We start from the raw sequence: 7,518 nt of genomic DNA, 5'->3' as shown, positions 1-7,518 counted from the left end.
GCTTTCTTAGCATTTGTTTGTTGCACCTAGATTTTGCCTAGATGTTAGCCCAGGTTTGTGACATGATTTCCATGTCTTTCCTGCAGCTCTTCTAAAGAAACACAGCGAACTGTGATTCAAGAGAGAGAATTCCAAAAACAGTGAGTTGAAGTGATTGCCTGTGTTCTCGGACATCAATGGGAAATGAATACAAAAATTTAAAGCTACCGTGCTGCAGGCTGGTGCCTACCATCTAACTTCAAGAGACCCAAACTTGCCAATTCCACATCTAGGTTTCAGGTCCAGCACCCTCCCTTCTAACCAGCAAAGCCTGTTATCAGGTACAGCTAGCCTATTTCCAAGCCATCAAAGGATCGGACTCTGGGAAGATTCTGATCTCTGGGTACGTGACAGTTACAAATGGTCTGTGCAGGCCCTATGACAGGCTGCTCGCTTGGTAACTGATGAGCTGGTGTCCCGGAGAGCAGAGCCCATGTATTTAGCAAATGACAGAACTGCTATGTTGATCGAATCTATGTGGATAGTAAAGAAAAGCAAATACAGGCTTTACACTAAATGCCCATGATGGATAGATTCATCTTGCTGTGTGCTACTCTGATTCCAATGTATTCATTCAAACTACACATGTAATTCAAAATTTTCCTTGAATTTATTCTTGTTTACAGGAACTCTGAAGCACTGTGCTTCCAAGTGTTTGCAAATGACAAAGTACTATACTCTACTCCAGGGAAGGATTTGAGTCCATATCCTGAATTAAGTCTGTAGCACACTCTTGCTAGCTGCAATAAATAAAGAGGAGGCTTTGATTTGTCTATGTGACAGTGTAAATCAAAGGAAGTAGAGGGAACAAAACCCCAGCCACATGGCACCTATGAAATGAGAAGAGGAGGGGTGGAGAAGGTGGTTCTGTGTCTTCCACAAAGCTTTGGCCAAAATCTTTGGCTTTGAAAGAGCAAAAAGCTCAAACCTCCCACTTGGAGGGACCTCAGACACTTCACCTTTGTGTTCCACAAACAGTGTGCAAATCCACACATTTTACTGTCAAAATTAATCACAATACTGAGGTTTTAAAAAATTGTTTATACTAAAGGAGAAAATTCTGCAAGATTTTAAGTTTCCTAGGTGACTAATTTTGGGTCTTTGAAGCCCACCTGTGGAGAATGAGAGATACAGATATAGATTCCTTTTTTTTTTTTTTTTTAACTCTTTCCTTTCTATAAATCACACATAGCCTTATGAGGTACCTTTGCACCAGAATCTCTAAAGCCTCAGGATGCCTGAGCAAGCTGTAGTTTTGCCAAGGTTTTTTGGAGTTGGGGTTTTTTTTTCATGTTCTCTATTTAGGTAATTTTTTGTAGCAGCAAAAAATCCTAATTAAATTGTCTCAGTATCGACAGTTTCTTTGTTGCATTTTGTCTATTACCTTTTCACTAGGTCAGCCTGATGGACTGGAGCAAACAAGTAAAAACATGACCTCATTGAGTCCAATGAGGTACTGCAGTCCAAACCTATCAGCATGCTAATCTGAAAATGTTCTATTCTATATTCAGTTTTGTTTTAAAAGATGCGTGATTTCCTATTTTAGCCTTTTAAACTAACAAAGATACAGAGTAGCCTTGTCTTATTGAAAACATGAAATCACTCCTATCTGCTTCCAAGACTGGTCAGAATTCAGATTTGCACAGGCCAACCTGCCCATCAGTCTCTGTGACCTGGCAAAGGTCGTTCTCTTGGTGGATGAGTTTTTTGACCTTCTAAAGGTGGGGGAATCAAGTTCAATAAGCAGCTTCAACAGCAAGCCTTTCATCTCTGACCTCCAGGCTGGATTACTGCAACTCATTAGACTGTTACAGTGAAACATGCTAATAGATTGCACATTAAGAGTCATTGATGTATCAGTACCTGGGGTGAAAGTCTCTATAGGAAGAGTTCAAGATGCCATGCATTACTTGCAGCCACTGCCATACTCCATGGGTTAAGCCACTTCATCTCGCCTAGGCTCTTAACTGCCAAAGCTTTTCTTGTTATTTTGAAACAGAGGCAGAAAAGAGTAGTAGCTAGAGTAGCTATCTGGATTTATCCTTACATTTTTCACAAGCAACCAAGTTTAAAGGAGAAAAGCAGGGAATAGGAAAAAAAGAAGATTAGGTGGAAGAAGCCTTGGAGGAAGACAGAGGTCACAAAGCAGCTCTGTCTAGTGTTAGAGAGGAAGAGTTGTGCTTATGGCTCCTGCAGAGGAGGGTTGCATGCATGTGCTTTGTTCCTATTGTTCCAGGAGGCAGAATTGTGTACACAGTCTATAAAAATGACACCAAGTCCAAATGACTGTAAGGAACATTTTACTGATATAGGGAAACTTGTAAACCATTACAGCAAAGTGTTTCTGTGCAAAGTTATACATGGCAAAAATGCATTTTTATTGGTGTACTAAAATGAAGCAAAACTAATATAAATGTTTGTGGTGGTGGTTTTTTTTCCCCTCTAAAATAGCTATGCTTTTATTATGGCATCTTGGTGTGACCGCTCTGACCATCAGCAGCCATATCCCTTCACACCCACTCCTCCCAGCTACACTGGCAGATGCTGGCAATGAGTTACAGCCTGACTCCACATCAATGGCAATAAAAGGAAAAGTTGTTTAAAGACCCCCAAATCTGCTATTGATCAGGAAACTGATCAGTGTATCAGATATCAGTGCATGAGTACCTTCTGAACACTTCTCTTCGCTAACACTGTGCTCTTTTTATTAGCTGCCCTTAATATCCCCATCAAATTCAAGGTCCTCTTCTTAAAGTCCTAGATGTATCAGCTCATGATAGCCATTAAGAAACATCCTCCAACATGTGATGCCTCTTGACATATATGTCCCACAGGCACTATGAAACATTAAAACGATAAAACTGAAAGTCCAAAGTTGGCAAAGATGGAGATTCTTCAGGGATAGCCTGATAGATTGGGACCTGCTCAAAGAGAAAAATCAAGAAGTCCATAGGTCTCAATGGCTTCCATAGCCACACAGAAAAGTCATTTCAGTGGATCATCTCTTGCAGTACTGACAACAAAGATAAGGAGAGGTCAGCATGTCAAAAGTAAGTTAGTATTAAAAATAGTTTGCCAGAATGACAAGAGAGACCAAACAGCCATGAGGAATTGAAGCTGGGGCACATTGAAATACTACACCCTCAGACAGCCATGAGAAGTTCTCTAATACCATACAGGGACATGTGTAATATGTACGTTATGTTAGCCATGCCCACAAACACCTCCAGTCATTAAAGCTGCAGCCAAGGCAGGATGAAGCTGTAACAGAGGTGCGGGAGTAGAAGATGATGCAGGATCAGCAGCATTCATGATAGCAGCCACTACTAAAGATAGGTTAGTCCTCTCAGCACAGCCCCAGGACACACTTCCCCTAGCTTCAGCTAAAATATAAGAATTTGCCCTTTTAATGTCAGAGGTCACAACCCACCATATTGTCCAAGACTGTCCATCATAGTTATTCACAATAATGAAGGCTTTAGAGAAAGCACTAAAGCCTTCCACAGACTTATCTGAATTCTGGCTTAAGAGTTAGTGTGTGATCAAATTGGGCCACCATGCATGACACCCTGAATGAGTGTGCAGTACACAAGGAATACCCGATATCTATGATTCTGACACACAGCAGCAGCAGTATGCAGTTACTTCATCTTGGTTAAAAAAATAATACACATCATTTGGGGACAAGCTAGCTTCCTTGTCACCAAATCATCATAATTAATTTAACCACTATCATTTCAGCTGAACTTTCCAGCCTAGTCAAATGAAGTAAGTCAATTCCTTCTGTGTACTTTTTTTTGGATGTTTTCCTTCCACTGTGCCTAATTATTGAACATTTTTTCTAAGCCTTAATTCATGCCTCCTTCCTGCTTACTGAAGATAAAATGGAATCTGTGCAGGAGCTCATAATCAGCTGATTCTGACAAGCAGAGGATAAAGCACAAAAGGAAGAATATTGTCTTAAGGAGGGAGAAATCCAGATCTAACTACTGGGACTTTTGCCAGGGATTTCAATGTGAACAGAATAGAGGCCTCATTGTTGACAGCAAAAATTGGACCCTGTTGCTTCTCAAGGGTTTTGTCTCCTTCTAGCTTGTTGGCTGAAAAAATGGTGAAACACAGACCAGTATAGCCTCATCTGTATTATCAAAGTAATGGAAGGGTGATACAGCTGAGGACATAGCAAAGAAGTGGGCCAAAACCCACCGCACACAGTACTAGCTGAGGTTCTGATTGCTTTGAAAATCATTTGCCATTTTGTTAAAGTGTTTAAAGAAGACATAGAAACCTTCTCCAGGCTCAGAATTTGAAGACACTCTTCGTATACCTGGCAGTCTCTGAAATCCAGCTGACATGTGCAGCTTCTCCAAATCCCAAGCTCAATTATTTCCCTTCACCCTTTTAGTTCATGAAATACCTCACATGGAATGGCAGGGGAGCGGGGGGGGGAGAGACAGAGGGAGAGGGAACACCAAGCACTGAGACCACAGAACAAAACCAGAGTCCTCTCATTTCACCCCCTCCTGAACAAGTAGGGCTGGCTGATGTTAAGGAACTGCTTTCTCTTCCCTCTCCATTATTCCTCATACTCTAAAAACAGAATTCTAGAGAAGCAAATAAAAACAGCCTATCCTAATATTTTCATTTTCTTCTCACCTCAGATACATATTCATCCTGATACATCCTTGCCATCCTTGAATTTATTCTCTCACATTTCTGTTTTACAGAAGAGAAACCTACACACTAAAAATCTGTGTGACCCTTGCAAGATAGCATAGGAAATTGAAATCTGGAGTCTCTATTCCTTAGCTAGGAACTTCACCATTAGTCCATTCTTACATTATACAGTCAAACAGGCTCTCCTATCCCAGGATGGTTGTGTCGGGGCCCAAATGCGCCAGCAGGCCTTAATTGCTCTGACCAGCCTCAGCAGGAGCCTCTGCGCAGGTACCCACCACCCAGGGCTCCATTTCATCTCAGCCCCCAGGCCTCGACGAGCTCGCTGGAGGTAAGCCTGTACACAGCCCTGTCCCCTGCTGATCCTGACATGTTGGCGGGGCCTCCCGCTCTGACCTTGGACCAGACCTGCCACCTAGAATTTGTCCGATGATCACTGGACTGTCAATGGGACCCAATTCTATCACCAACCCCATGCTGCTCACCCTGCTTGTGAGATAACTAGCCAGTACTGTGGTCACTCTCAGCTCCCGGCTCACTTTCCCTCATGGAGCAGCCTCACTCTTGCTGCTCCCTGACAGGTTGTAGAGGAAGAAAAAAACCAAGCCCCAGGACATCAGAAACACAGGTGGAAACACATCTCATCTCCTTAGAGCACAGATCCTGCTTTAATCATTAGACAGAGACAAGCATGCCATCAGCACCAAAATAAAATGTTCTGTCTTCATTTGTTACCCTACAGTAGGAGGAAAGCAGACCAGATTTGCAATAGGGGCTCAAAACTGGCTACTACAAGTGTAAATCCAATGGTGTATACTTAATTTTTGCATGTACAATTTTTCACTCAGTCAGTCACTCCTTTCTGATCACTTCCGCTAAAGGAAAGTAAGGCTTGCCAGATAGCAGCTTTCTGTAAAGCTATCTGCCATCCAGATAAAGAAGAACTGAAAGCCTTCAACAGAACTACATGAGATTCACTGGCTCACAAGGACAATGTTTCGAGTTTACTCCAGGGAAAAGTCATTGCAGTTAACACTGAAAGGGAGAATCGCCTTGATAATTTACTAAAGCCAGACTAAAAATGAAGGTGTTGCAATGCATCAGTTTCAAGAGTTGCTCAGGCAGCCCAGCTGCAATCACACTGCTGCAACTTTCCTACATCATTCCTTCATCATTTACCCCTTCATTATTTATTTATGGAATAAATCTGATGACAACATATCCCAGGCAGGAATAAGGAGCTCTGATTCTCTAGAGTCCAAATATACAATATAGATCAATGTTGCTAGAAGGGAAAAAGAGATAAATTTAATTAACTCAAGTCTTAGATTGCAGAGTGTGGTAGGAGGGGGAGCATCTGGGTTGGGGCAGGAGTCATCTAAATTCGGGTGCTATTCTGTACACGCTGATCTGACAGGAGAAAACCAACTTCAATACCTACATGAAAAAACATCCTGTAAAAGTTTGGGGAAAATATTTCATTTGACAATTGGGTCAAATACCCAATCCTCTATGCAATTCTAGAAATTAGACAGCGAGGGAGTTAAGAAATACCACTGTTCAGCAGATTCTTGCATCTTTTGTGGCCCCTTGGGTTGACCTCAACAGCCATTTGAAAAGGTCAAAAGCGGTATTTGAGACTATGAAGAACCTGCAATGAAACTTGCACAAGAACTTTAGAGCTTCCTATAAGGTTTATCAGGTTTTTGGCCCATTTAGCACTTTCAGTAGCTTCTGTTGCTTATGCATGGATCACCTTACACCCTTTTTTCACATTGACTTGATGTTGAAATGTTGGTTTGCTCGCCCTACTTCTGTGGCACTTGATGGATTTTCTACATTGGATTGTATAGAAAAGGCATGATAAGAACCTGAGAGAAACTGGAGGGCCTTGACCATGATGTCACTCATGAACAGGAAAAAAACCAACTTGTGTCATTTTCATGGAACTCACTTTGGAAAACAGTCTTTGTACTTGCCATTACAAACAAAAGAATGACCGACCATGAGGCTGTCCACAATATGTCCCAATACAGTTATAACAAACACATCTTTCCTGTGAAAATCTACATGCCAGTGAAAGCTGAAGGAAAAAGTAGGCAGGTCAGATCATACAGCATATGCCACAAGCAAAATTTTTACTTTCACTTGTTAAATGAACTGTTTCTAAGATGAGCTATCAGAGCTTCTTCGTATCTGTGCCCGCACTGACTTTTCACAGGAAGGCAGCAGCAAAATTACCAGATTCCAAAGACTTACTATCTTTCTCTTTGCCTGTTCCCTGCAGTTCCAACTGGAACCACTGTCCTGAACTGTTACATGGAGCTTTGTGCTCTGAAACAAGCGTCTTCAACTAAAAGATTTGCAAGCTGAATGCTACAAAATAAATGTTTAGCATGTATTTTGGTATCTATCACCAAAAAGTGCTGTCAGCCAGCAGTGTTTTTATCAAATTAAGATATAGAAGACAACCATATCAAATAGAAAGTTGTTCTTCAAACTTGCATTTTCACATCTGTTTTGCTGGTCTCCAACAATATGAAAGATTGTATTAAGGATATTATACAGGTGACTAAGTTACACATCAGGTTTCTATCAACTGTTGTCCCACCAAATGTTGGTTATGATTTGCTAATTAATCCAGTATTGTCAGAATCCCATTTTAAATTGAAATATTTTAGTAAGGTGTTACAAAAGGTTTGGGATCATAATTTTTAGAAGGTGATAGATATCAACAAATAGAAGACTTTGAAAAATGTTTATGCTTAAAATATGACAGCTGCACATACCCTTTTCAACTTT

Source organism: Aptenodytes patagonicus, chromosome 5, assembly GCF_965638725.1.
Source record: "Aptenodytes patagonicus chromosome 5, bAptPat1.pri.cur, whole genome shotgun sequence".
NCBI classification, from domain to species: domain Eukaryota; kingdom Metazoa; phylum Chordata; class Aves; order Sphenisciformes; family Spheniscidae; genus Aptenodytes; species Aptenodytes patagonicus.
Note: the sequence above shows the minus strand (reverse complement) of the source record.